Source organism: Oncorhynchus tshawytscha, linkage group LG09, assembly GCF_018296145.1.
Source record: "Oncorhynchus tshawytscha isolate Ot180627B linkage group LG09, Otsh_v2.0, whole genome shotgun sequence".
Classification (NCBI taxonomy): Eukaryota; Metazoa; Chordata; class Actinopteri; order Salmoniformes; family Salmonidae; genus Oncorhynchus; species Oncorhynchus tshawytscha.
In genome coordinates, this window is record NC_056437.1 from 78,826,300 (window position 1) to 78,840,115 (window position 13,816).

Sequence of the window (13,816 nt, forward strand, 5' to 3'; positions counted from 1 at the left end):
GGGATTACCATCTGTTCGTAGTACTGTCGGCTGTTCGTGTACACACTTTTTTGTTTGTTGTTGAGGCAAATCGAAGTTCGGTAGCTGAAATCTATCTGCTTCCTCAGTTTGGTCAACAGTACTACTCCAAGTAGGACGCAATCACTTTTCACCCGGTTTAAACTACACCGAGTAGGAGCCTGTTTGCCTCCTGAGCGTGAGCGAGGTGCCCGCTCTGGTTGACAGCAAAATCGTCTCAAAACAAAAGTGACATAATTAAGCACATGGAGTGATGAGTAGGATTCTGTGATTTTACTCTTTTTAAAAAAACGCTTAATCTGCCATTAAAATGAAAAGTAGTTTGAAAATTCAAAATGTATTTTATGTAAAGAGATGTTTCTGGAAGATGCACCATGCTGCCTTGTTGACAATATGACCGAGCGGGCGCAGATTACTGTTTGATTTAAAAAGTGCCTCCTCCCTCCCTGTTTCCGCCCCAATGACGTGTCAGGCCATTGCCCGGTTCAACCTGGGCCAGGGTAATATAACTCCCTCTGTGGGAAATATGTACAGGAATCTTTAATGAAGTGTTTGTTGTCATTCATTCAATGAGAATAGTTGTTTTCGTGCAAATGTTTCCATTTGAGAAATACTGCACCAAACATATTAGTTAGATGTAAAATTTCGCGTCTAAGACCTCTTCGGCAAAAACATCTAAAAGAATTACAGATTTCTTGATTTAGTTTAGATTAACTAATTTGAGGAAGCTATGTTATCGCAAGAGGGACACTGTAATATTGGCACTTAAATAATACTTTAAAAAGGACTGCCTTTTGAAAAGCAACGATTCCCTTTGAAAACGGCCTATGTTGCATCGAGTTGAGTCAAACAGTTATTCTAATGTCAAAATTGACTATAACGTGTAAATACAATTATTTTGGTAATAATAATTAACATATCTGCGTCACATCGGATAAATTAAGGTTGGGTTATGATTTGGCCAAGATGGCCATTTGGCCACTAACATGGCGTGAACAGCTACAGTGATAGCTCTCTAGCCAATAGTATAGAGCAGGGTTTCCCACTCTGTCCCCGAGACTCCAAGGGGTGAACGTTTTTTTGTGTTGCCCTAGCACTACACAGCTGAAGGGAGTATACGAGGCACAGACGTTGTCTTCGCCTAGCCGAGTTCTACTAAACTCAGCAAAAAAAGAAACGTCCTCTCACTATCAACTGCATATATTTTCAGCAAATTTAACATATGTAAATATTTGTATGAACATTACAAGATTCAACAACTGAGACATAAACTGAACAAGTTCCACAGACACGGAATAATCTGTGACTGAACAAAGGAGGGGGGGGGTCAAAATCAAAAGTAACAGACATATCTGGTGTGGCCACCAGCTGCATTAAGTACTGCAGTGCATCTCCTCAGGGACTGCACCATATTTGCCAGTTCTTGCTGTGAGATGTTACCCCACTCTTCCACCAAGGCACCTGCAAGTTCCCAGACATTTCTGGGGGGAATGGCTCTAGCTCTCACCCTCCAATCCAACAGGTCCCAGATGTGCTCAATGGGATTGAGATCTGGGCTCTTTGCTGGTCATGGCAGAACACTGACATTCCTGTCTTGCAGGAAATCACACACAGAACGAGCAGTATGACTGGTCAATCAATCAAATGTATTTATGAAGCCCTTCTTACATCAGCTGATGTCAAAGTGCTGTACAGAAACCCAGCCTAAAACCCCAAACAGCAAGCAATGCAGGTGTAGAAGCACGGTGGCTAGGAAAAACTCCCTAGAAAGGCCAGAACCTAGGAAGAAACCTAAAGAGGAACCAGGCTATGAGGGGTGGTCAGTCTTCTTCTGGCTGGGTGGAGATTATAACAGAACATGGCCAAGATGTTCAAATGTTCATAGATTACCAGCAGGGTCAAATAATAATAATCACAGTGGTTGTAGAGGGTGCAACAGGTCAGCACCTCATGAGTAAATGTCAGTTGGCTTTTCATAGCAGATAATTCAGAGTATTTCTACCGCTCCTGCTGTCTCTAGAGAGTTGAAAATAGCACGTCCGGTGAACAGGTCAGGGTTCTATAGCCGCAGGCAAAACAGTTGAAACTGGAGCTGCAGCACGACCAGGTGGACTGGGGCCAACAAGGAGTCATCAAGCCAGGTGAGTGAGTGAGTGAGTGAGTGAGTGAGTGAGTGAGTGAGTGAGAGAGAGAGAGAGAGAGAGAGAGAGAAAGAGAGAGAGAATTAGAGAGAGCATACTTAATTAAATTCACACAGGACACTGGATAAGACAGGAGAAATACTCCAGATATAACAGACTGACCCTAGCCCCCCGACACAAACTATTGCAGCATAAATACTGGAGGCTGAGACAGGAGGGATCATTGTCTGCTGGCATTGTCATGCTAGAAGGTTATGTCAGGATGAGCCTGCGGGAAGGGTACCAAATGAGGGAGGAGGATGTCTTCCCTGTAAAAGCACAGCGTTGAGTTTGCCTGCAATGACAACAAGCTCCGCAACTCGTCAGTGAAGAGCACTTTTTGCCAGTCCTGTCTGGTCCAGCGACGGTGGGTTTGTGCCCATGGGCGACGTTGTTGCCGGTGATGTCTAGTGAGGACCTGCCTCACAACAGGCCTACAAGCCCTCAGTCCAGCCTCTCTCAGCCTATTGCGAGCAGTCTGAGCACTGATGGAGGGATTGTGCATTCCTGGTGTAACTCGGGCAGTTGTTGTTGCCATCCTGTACCTGTCCTGCAGGTGTGTTGTTTGGATGTACCGATCCTGTGCAAGTGTTGCTACACGTGGTCTGCCACTGCGAGGACGATCAGCTGTCCGTCCTGTCTCCCTGTAGCATTGTCTTAGGCGTCTCACAGTAGGGACATTGCAATCCTCATGCCTCCTTGCAGCATGCCTAAGGCACTTTTATGCAGAAAAGCATGGGCATCTTTCTTTTGGTGTTTTTCAGAGTCAGTAGAAAGACTTCTTTAGTGTCCTAAGTTTACATAACTGTGACCTTAATTGCCTACCGTCTGTAAGCTGTTAGTGTCTTAATGACAGTTCCATGTTCATTAATTGTTTATGGATCATTGACCAAGCATGGGAAAGTGTTTAAACCCTTTACAATGAAGATCTGTGAAGTTATTTGGATATTTACGAATTATCTTTGAAAGACAGGGTCCTGAAAAGGGGACGTTTCTTTTTTTGCTGAGTTTAGGAGCAAACCGAACTTAGTATGCGGGGCAACTTTAGTATTCCCCACTGGTCTCACAAGACTGAGGTAAAGTTGTTTTTATATTCACACATTCAACAGACATTCGCCAAAAGCCATTTAAAAATGTAAAAATCAATAACTAATTCACCATTTGTCACAAAATAATAAAACTATGTATGATTTATTCTGTAATTGTTGAGCATACTTTACAACCTTTGTTTTGAGGAAAAATTTGTGTTTTAATTTCATAGAAATACATTCAACAGACATTCGCCGAAAGCTATTTAAAATGTTAAAATCAATAACTAATTCACCATTTGTCACAGAATCATCAAGCTAGATATGATTTATTCTATAAATGTCTAGCATACTTTTACAACCTTTGTTTTGAGTAAAAATTCCAGGTTTGATTTGATAGAGGGCATGTAGTCCGTCTAGAGGGCGTGGGGTCAAAGTTCTAACGAGTCTGGTATACCATATACGAAGGGGTCTGGCATAAAATTCTGTATCTTCAGTCATATTAAAAAAGATTACAGGACAAAAGTACAGGATGAAGGGGTCAGGCCTGACTAACAAAGAAGACAGGTAGATGGATCAAGAGGACCAAGATAACCAAGAGGATCAACTCAACATGGACATTCCACAGTGGAAATAAGAAAAACTAAGAGTGATAAGATAACATATGTACAGTTGAAGTCGAAGTTGACATACACTTAGGTTGGAGTCATTAAAACTCGTTTTTCAACCACTCCACCAATTTCTTGTTATCGAACTCTAGTTTTGGCAAGTCGGTTAGGACATCTAGTTTGTGCATTACACAAGTAATTTTTCCAATAATTGTTTACAGATTATTTCACTTATAATTCACTGTATCACAATTCCAGTGGGTCAGAAGTTTACATACACTAAGTTGACTGTGCTTTTAAACAGAAAACCAGAAAATGATGTCATGGATTTAGAAGCTTCTGATAGGCTAGTTGACATAATTTCAGTCAATTGGAGGTGTACCTGTGGATGTATTTCAAGGCCTACCTTCAAACTCAGTGCCTCATTGCTTGACATCTATGGAAAATCAAAGGAAATCAGCCAAGACCTCAGAAAAAAATTGTAGTCTCCACAAGTCTGGTTCATCCTTGGGAGAAATTTCCAAATGCCTGAAGGTACCACATTCATCTGTACAAACAATAGTACGCAAGTATAAACACCATGGGACCACATACCCATCATACTGCTCAGGGAGGAGACGCGTTCTGTCTCCTAGAGATGAACGTACTTTGGTACGAAAAGTGCAAATCAATCTCAGAACAACAGCAAAGGACCTTGTGAAGATGCTGGAGGGAACAGGTACAAAAGTATCTATGTTCACGGTAAAACGAGTCCTATATCGACATAACCTGAAAGGCCGCTTAACAAGGAAGAAGCCACTGCTCCAAAACCTCCCTAAAAAAGCCAGACTACGGTTTGCAATTGCACATGTGGACAAAGATTGTACTTTTTGGAGAAATGTCCTCTAGTCTGATGACACAAAAATAGAACCGTTTGGCCATAATGACCATCGTTATGTTTGGAGGGAAAAGGGGGAGGCTTGCAAGCCGAAGAACACCATCCCAACCATGAAGCATGGGGGTGGCAGCATCATGTTGTGGGGGTGCTTTGCTGCAGGAGGGACTGGTGCACTTCACAAAATAGATGGCATCATGAGTACAGAAAATGATGTGGATATATTGAAGCAACATCTCAAGACATCAGTCAGGAAGTTAAAGCTTGGTCGCAAATGGTCTTCCAAATGGACCATGACCCCAAGCATACTGCCAAAGTTGTGGCAAATGGTTTAAGGACAACAAAGTCAAGGTATTGGAGTGGCCATTACAAAGCCCTGACCTCAATCCCATAGAACATTTGTGGGCAGAACTGAAAAAGCGTGTGCGAGCAAGAAGGCCTACAAACATGACTCAGTTACACCAGCTCTGTCAGGGGGAAGGGCCAAAATTCACCCAACTTATTGGGGGAAACTTGTGGAAGGCTACCTGAAACGTTTGACCCAAGTTAAACAATTTAAAGGCAATGCTACCAAATACTAATTGAGTGTATGTAAACTTCTGACCCACTGGGAATGTGATGAAAGAAATAAAAGCTGAAATAAATCATTCTCTCTACTATTATTCTGACATTTTTAAAATAAAGTGGTGATCCTAACTGACCTAAGACACAGAATTTTTACTAGGATTAAATGTCAGGAATTGTGAAAAACTGAGTTTAAATGTATTTGGCTAAGGTGTATGTAAACTTCCAATTTCAACTGCATATACAGTATGTATATATATTAGCGTGTGTATTGAAAAATACTTGAGGGTGGATAACAAAAAAAAGCACTAATATAAGAAGTAGAAGGTACATGTATGGTTTTTGGGCTGAATGTATACTTAATGATCTGCTTCTGAACTGTATGTGAACCCCTCTGCAATCTACTGGCACTAACCATTAGAAACTAGGACTTCAACCAAGCTGTCCCTCTGCTATTTGCTCTCTTAAACTGCTAGCACAAAACCTGTGTGAAAATTTGTTTTTTCACAAAGTTCATGAAAAAAATAAAAAATAAACTGGCCCAAATCAGCTCTACATACAGAAGCATGGGGGTGGCAGCACGTATTTGATACACTGACGATTTTGCAGATTTTGCTTTGTTTAAAAAAAAAACAAAGCATGTAGAGGTCTGTAATTTTTATCATAGGTACACTTCAACTTTTGAGAGACGGAATCTAAGACAAAAACCCAGAAAATCACATTGTATGATTTTTATGATTTTTTAAATTTTACCCCTTTTTCTCCCCAATTCCGTGGTATCCAATTGTTTTAGTAGCTACTATCTTGTCTCGTCGCTACAACTCCCATACGGGCTCGGGAGAGACGAAGGTTGAAAGTCATGTGTCCTCCGATACACAACCCAACCAAGCCGCACTGCTTCTTAACACAGCGTGCATCCACCTTGCCCGGCCCTCCACAGGAGTCGCTAGTGCGCGATGAGACAAAGACATCCCTACCGGCCAAGGTTTGCACACACTGCAGCAGGGATTTTGGCCCACTCCTCCATACAGACCTTCTCCAGTTCCTTCAGGTTTCGGGGCTGTCGCTGGGCTATACGGACTTTCAGCTCCCTGCAAAAATGTTCTATTGGGTTCAGGTCTGGAGACTGGCTAGGCCACTCCAGGACCTCTAGATGCTTCTTACGGAGCCACTCCTTAGTTGCCCTGGCTGTGTGTTTCGGGTCGTTGTCATGCTGGAAGACCCTAGCCACGACCCATCGTCAATGCTCTTACTGAGGGAAGGAGGTTGTTGGCCAAGATCTCGCGATACATGGCCCCATCCATCCTCCCCTCAATAAGGTGTAGTAATCCTGTCCCCTTTGCAGAAAAGCATCCCCAAAGAATGATGTTTCCACCTCCATGCTTCACGGTTGGGATGGTGTTCTTGGGGTTGTACTCATCCTTCTTCATCCTCCAAACACGGCAAGTGGAGTTTAGACCAAAAAGCTCTATTTATGTCTCATCAGACCACATGACCTTCTCCCATTCCTCCTCTGGATCATCCAGATAGTCATTGGCAAACTTCAGACGGGCCTGGACATGCGCTGGCTTGAGCAGGGGGACCTTGCGTGCACAGCAGGATTTTAATCCATGGCGGAGTAGTGTGTTACTAATGGTTTTCTTTGAGACTGTGGTCCCAGCTCTCTTCAGGTCATTGACCAGGTCCTGCCATGTAGTTCTAGGCTGATTCCTCACCTTCCTCATGATCATTGATGCCCCACAAGGTGAGATCTTGTATGGAGCCCCAGACCGAGGGTGATTGACCGTCATCTTGACCTTCTTCCATTTTCGAATAATTGCGCCAACAGTTATTGCCTTCTCACCAAGCTGCTTGTCTATTGTCCTGTAGCCCATCCCAGCCTTGTGCAGGTCTACAATTTTATCCCCGATGTCCTTACACAGCTCCCTGGTCTTGGCCATTGTGGAGACGTTGGAGTCTGATTGATTGAGTGTGTGGACAGGTGTCTTTTATACAGGTAATGAGTGGAGAACAGGAGGGCTTCTTAAAGAAAATCTAACAGGTCTGTGAGAGCCGGAATTCTTACTGGTTGGTAGGTGATCAAATACTTATGTCATGCAATAAAATGCTAATTAATTACTTAAAAATCATACGTTGTGATTTTCTGGATTTTTGTTTTAGATTCCGTCTCTCACAGTTGAAGTGTACCTATGATTTTAAAAAATACAGACCTCTACATGCTTTGTAAGTAGGAAAATCTGCAAAATCGGCTGTGTATCAAATACTTGTTCTCCCCACTGTAATTCAGCAGGGAGGTGTGAAATCGCCACACATTTGACCCATTATACCAGTGTAGAAACTACATCACCAAGATAGGTTTTACCAAATCCCTTTCAATTCACATTCCTTGCAGAAATAACTATTTGCAAACCTTTTAAAACACCCAGAAATACAGTGGTCTTAGAAGGGTATTTATACTTTAAAATCCATATTTTATGTCAATGGATGTGGATGAAAGAATTCTGCCCGTGTTTTAATGTCCTAGTTTCATATTTCTTTCTTTACCTCCAACTCTATATATCCAAGTGAGCCTATGAAGACCTTGGGGATCAGATTTACCATTATACCCATTGATCTAACGTATAACAGACAGACACTGCTCAAAAGGAGTTGTTTGTGATATCTACACTCAGTTGCCACTTTATTAGGTTCACCACCCTATTCACAAAAATAAATTGCTTCTACACACACCAAGTCCAGTGGTCTTGGCTTGCTAGACAGTAAAGCATGCAGAGAAGTATTCAGGTATTCTGTTACTGTTTGAACTTTAGAATGTGCAAAATGACAGCACAGTCTGTGATGGTCTTTTGTAACTCAGAAAAGTTCCAAAACTTGTACTGACTGTAATAAACTCCAACTGGACTTAATAACTTGAACAGTCTATCTCCTTTCCCATGTTCATCAACAGTTTTGAATTCATGCTGTTCCAAATGCAAACGGGGTTGTACCTAATAAAGTGACCACGGAATCTATAGACTTTCCAGAATGTGTTCTGGGAATTACCAGGGTATTAAACATTTGGCTGTAAGTGTTGAACAGTTGAATCTATTACCTCAGGGAAGAAAAGCCTGAAAAAGGAAATACTGATACTGGAAAAACATTTTGGGAGGTTTAATGTACTTTGTTATAGTTTTGATATACCTACTGTAGTTATTGTAATTCATGTTACATATATTTCTAAATCCCACATGGTGATCTTGTGGAACCTTGCTGTTTTTATGTCTTAGCCAGGTGAGGTGTTATTTAAATTCTGCATTAGGCTAACAGGAAATACAGAAAAAAGGGAGGGAAATGCTCAGACTTACAGTAGTTTACAACAAGGTTGACTAGGTGTTTTCGAGGTAAACTTTTGGCTCCAATGGGTCATGTAAAGCAGAAAAACAATCTTTCGGGAACCCTTTGCTACAAGGTGTGGGAAGGAGGCAAAGCAGACAGTGAGAGAACAATGTAGTATGTAACTGTGAGGGACATTTTTGTCTTTGAAGCACAACCTTTGGAAGTATGGGTTCCAGAAAGCGTCTTTAAATGTGTCAACAATTAATAAAAATGTGGTCCTCTTTCTCTTTTATTTTTACAGTCTTCAATGCGAAGGAAGACTGCAAAGCACACATTGAGCATCATCCAGATAAAAATGATGATCATCTGACCAACTGGGTTTGTCATGGTGTAATATAATGGTAGGCTATGAAAACTCATGTAGTTTCATCCTTCAAGACATTTAGAAGTCTGAAACTTTTTATCAGGGTGATCTTTGTGTTATTACTAGGGTTGCACATTTTGGGGAATATTCAGAGGTGGAAACTTTCCATGGGAATTAACAGGAAAATATGGGAATTAATGGAAATATGTGAAAATGAATATTAATACCATTTAAATGTAAATGTCTTTCGCATTGGATATATTTACCATATCATATGGAGACAGAAACAAACATTTTACCTTATCATAAATAGACATAATAGCAAATGATTAAATCCTTCCAATACAAATAAAAATCAATTTAGTTACAAATTGAAGTTTAATTAAATTAGTTGACTCTTCACATGTGATGATTTCACTGAACAACAAAAGAAAGGGAATATTGAATGATCCCCAATGATCCATCACATCTTCCAAAAACGTTTAACATAAATCTGTAAAATGATAGTCTAGAAACTAAAGCTTTTGTTTTCTTCCTCTCTGGCTTCCATGTCTTCTCCCTGGACATCCTCAATGTCCACCTATTGAACATCAGACTCTGAGGCCTCATCTTCACTGTCACTTTCCAACCATGTTGAGGATTGCTCGTTGTCAGGCTCAAAAAGTCTCAAATTTGCCCAGTTGGCCACCAATTTTTCAACCCTTGTATTGGTCAGCCTGTTGCTTGCTTTGGTGTGTGTTCCCAAACAAGGACCAGTTGCACTCTGAGGCAGCTGATGTCGGTTGAATTTGGAGGATGGAGGCAACAGGGGAAAGAGCCTCAGATCCACAAAGTCCCTTCCACCAAATGGCTGATGAGATATGTTGGCACGACTGCTATACTGCATCTCCATCCCAAAGCCCTTGCTTGGAAGTGTACTTCACCAGACTGCCAAGAACCCTGCCCTCATCCAGGCCAAGGTGGCGAGACACGGTAGTGATGACACCATAGGCCTTGTTGATCTCTGCACCAGACAGGATTTCTTGCCAGCACATACTTGGGCTCCAACATGTACACTGTGGCGTGTATGGGCTTCTGGCAGAAGTCTTCACTCTTTTTGATGTACAGTATTTAAGAACTGCAGTTCCCTCTGCTTGGAGCAACAGTGAAGTGGGCAGGGCAGTACGGATTTCTTCTCTTACATCTGCAAGCAGAGTCTGAACATCAGACAGGGTGGCATTGTCTCCCTCAATCCATGCAATGGCTACTGCTATAGGTTTCAGGAGTTTCAGGCTCCTTAACACTCTTTCCCAAAATACATCATTCAGGAGGATCCTCTTGATGGGGCTGTCCATATTGGCAGACTGTGATATGGCCATTTCTTGGAGAGACTCCTTCCCCTCCAGGAGACTGTCAAACATGTTGTTGCATGGGTGTTGCTGGGCAGCTTCAATGTGGTGCTCTTACTCTTCTCACTTTGCTTGATGAGGTAGATTGCTGCTATAACTTGATGACCCTTCATATACCTAACCATTTCATTGGCTCTCTTGTAGTGTTTGCATTGTTTTCAGTGCCATGATGTCCTTGAGGAGCAGATTCAATGAATGAGCAGCACAGCCAATGGGTGTGATGTGAGGGTAAGACTCCTCCACTTTAGACCAAGCAGCCTTCATGTTCGCAGCATTGTCTGTCACCAGTGCAAATACCTTCTGTGGTCCCAGATCATTGATGACTGTCTTCAGCTCAACTGCAATGTAGAGACCGGTGTGTTTGTTGTCCCTGGTGTCTGTGCTCTTGTAGAATACTGTTTGAGGGGTGGAGAGTGTAGTTAATTATTCCTTGCCCACGAACATTCAACCCCCCATCAGAGATGATTGCAATACAGTCTGCTTTCTCTATGATTTGCTTGACCTTCACTTGAACTCTGAACTTTGCATCCAGCAAATGAGTTGATAAAGCATGTCTGATTGGAGGGGTGTATGCTGGGCGAAGAACATTCATAAATCTCTTCCAATACACATTGCCTGTGAGCATCAGAGGTCAACCAGTTGCATACGCAGCTCGAGCAAGACATCCATCAGCATTTCTGACTACGTTCCCCCATCGAGTGAAAAAAACCTCTGATTACAGGAGGACCATGAGCTGTTACTATCGATAAGGTATCTGATTCATCATTTTCACCTCAAATAGAAGTAGAGGGACTTTTGTCAGAGGTTGCTTGTTGTGATCACTGAGGGAACTTTATGCACTTGGCCAGATGATTCTGCATCTTTGTTGCATTCAACACATATGATTTGGCTCAGTATTTGCAAATGTACACAGCTTTTCCTTCTACATTAGCTGCAGTGAAATGTCTCCACACATCAGATAGTGCCTGTGGCATTTTCCTGTAATGATCAGAAGAAAATTAGTAAATAAAAACAAATACAATTCCATGTACAGATATAGAGTTAAGCAGTTAGATTAAACAACTCCTTCGTAAGATAAATGGTTTAAAATTAAACATGTATGGAAACAGGTGAATTAACACTCCTCAGTTAGCAGGCTCAAGCTAGCTAAACCCCACATGGTAGCAAAAACTAACTAGCAGAAATTGTTAATAAGTTAGAAATGATTTAAACACACTTTACTGTAGGCTACTATTTACTAGTTAACAAAAAATCACGTATGTCATAAAATATATTCACCCCACCCAGTATTGTAATCAAAACTTACCAGAAAGCATGTAGTCATTGGCTCAGACAGTGTAGTAGTGTGGGCTCAATAGCATGTCATTAGTGTGCAAGATCTTGAGAATCAGCTGTACATATGATGGAAGAATTCACTGTGCATACAGAGGTTTGCAATTCCATTAAATTGGGGATGGTTTAACCAAAATATGCCATATGAACTAGAATTGCCTTATGTGTATCCCACAAAAAAGGTTCACTGTTATAAGCTAACTTTTTTTGATGAATTTAAGGAAAATTCCCCAAATTCCTGGGCTTAACTTCCCATGGAAAATTTCCAGCCCTTTGCAACCCTAGTTATTGCTCTAATGTTATTCTTCTACTATGAGACATACTATGACAGCAATTACCTGTAATAGGTACACACGTATCTGGCACAAGTGACGATTAAACTGATTTGGATTTCAAAGACTGCTATTATTGTAATGTTTAATATTACAACATTGATGTGTGATACCTTTTTTTATCAACACATACATTTTTTGCAAATGTGTGTCTATATTAATATGATTTATATTGCCAGAATACTCAACGATGATTAACACTGCAGTTGTGTGTGCTTCGGTCAGGGTTGTGGTCAAATGCATGTAATTTAAAGTCAATTTGGCAATTGAACAAAAATCCAATTCAATTTGAAAATGTTCCTCATTGTAAAAGCATGTAACAGAATTTGGGTATTCCAGAACTGTAATTTACATGTAAATAAACATAACCCTGTTTTATGTTTTTAATACTTCAGATAGAATGCTCTGTGTGTCAGAGATGGTACCATTCAGCTTGTCTGGGGATGACAAAGGACTTCAACAAAGGCGAAAATAGAAAATGATTGGAAGGAGCTTATTTGCTGTTAAATTAGAGACGTGTAAATAAATTACTGTTGTGCCTTGTAACTACTTTAACATGTGGAACTGTTGCACTAAAATATGCAAACATTGATTTGGCATACAATGTAAGATAGACATTGTTTACATAAAGTTGTACAAATTTCATATAGAACAAATTGCACTTGAAATTAACATTTCTTTTAAGTTATTGCAAATAAATCACGGAATTAGATTTCTTCATCTGTAAATGCAATATGAGATTTTATGTATTTCTATCAAATCAAAACTGGAATTTCTACTCAAAACAAAGTTTAAGTATGCTAGACATTTATTGAATAAATCATACCTAGTTCGATGATTCTGTCATAAATAGTGAAAACGTTGATTTCCACTTTAAATGGCATTTTATAGATTTTATGTATTTCTACTAAATCAAAACTGGAATTTTTGCTCAAAACAAAGGTTGTAAAAGTATGCTAGACATTTATAGACTAAATCATATCTAGCTTGATGATTCTGTGACAAACGGTGGATTAGTTATTGATTTTTACATTCTTAAATTGCTTTTGGCAAATGTCTGTTGAAGGTCAGAATATATATATATATTTTTTAAACTTTACCTCGGTCTCACAAGGTCATCTTCTGCCAGTGACTATTAGTGACCAATAGTGGGTCAGCTCCACACACAGTGCATGCTCGCTCCATGGATTATCCTCTTCAAAATTGTCTCCCACAATAAATGGCTCCATTTTGGGGACTAGAGGTTCTGGAAGGGTCGACCCTCCATCCAGTCCGATAACAAACCACATCGACCACTACTGTAGACTCAGCGGTATAACCAATGTAGCATTATGACTGTCATTCATACCAGAGAATCATAGCAAATAGAAAATGGGACTGCAAATTAGTGCTGGATGTGGTAATTTGTGTTAAAGTGGCAATATGTAACTTTTTGGGAGGCCTGACCAAATTCAAAGAAATGTGAGTTATAGATGTTTTATTCTACTTGAAAGCAAGTCTTGTTTTTTCACTAACTGAAATTAGGCAAACTATTAGAGTTTTAGCAACCAGGAAATGGAGGCACAATTTCTGCATAGTGCAACTTTAAGTTATGAACCACTTCATCTTACAAAACCGTTTAGCCAATTTGATCTTTCAACCAATGATCTGTAACTTCCAATACAGAAAAGATACCATTTCTAAATAATATTAGAAAAATACCTTCATTAAGAACAAGTCAGTTAAGAACAATTTCTTATTTAAAATGATGGCCTACATGGTATTTCTAAAATTGTATTTCCATGTCTAGTCATCAATTCCAAATCAAGGCAGC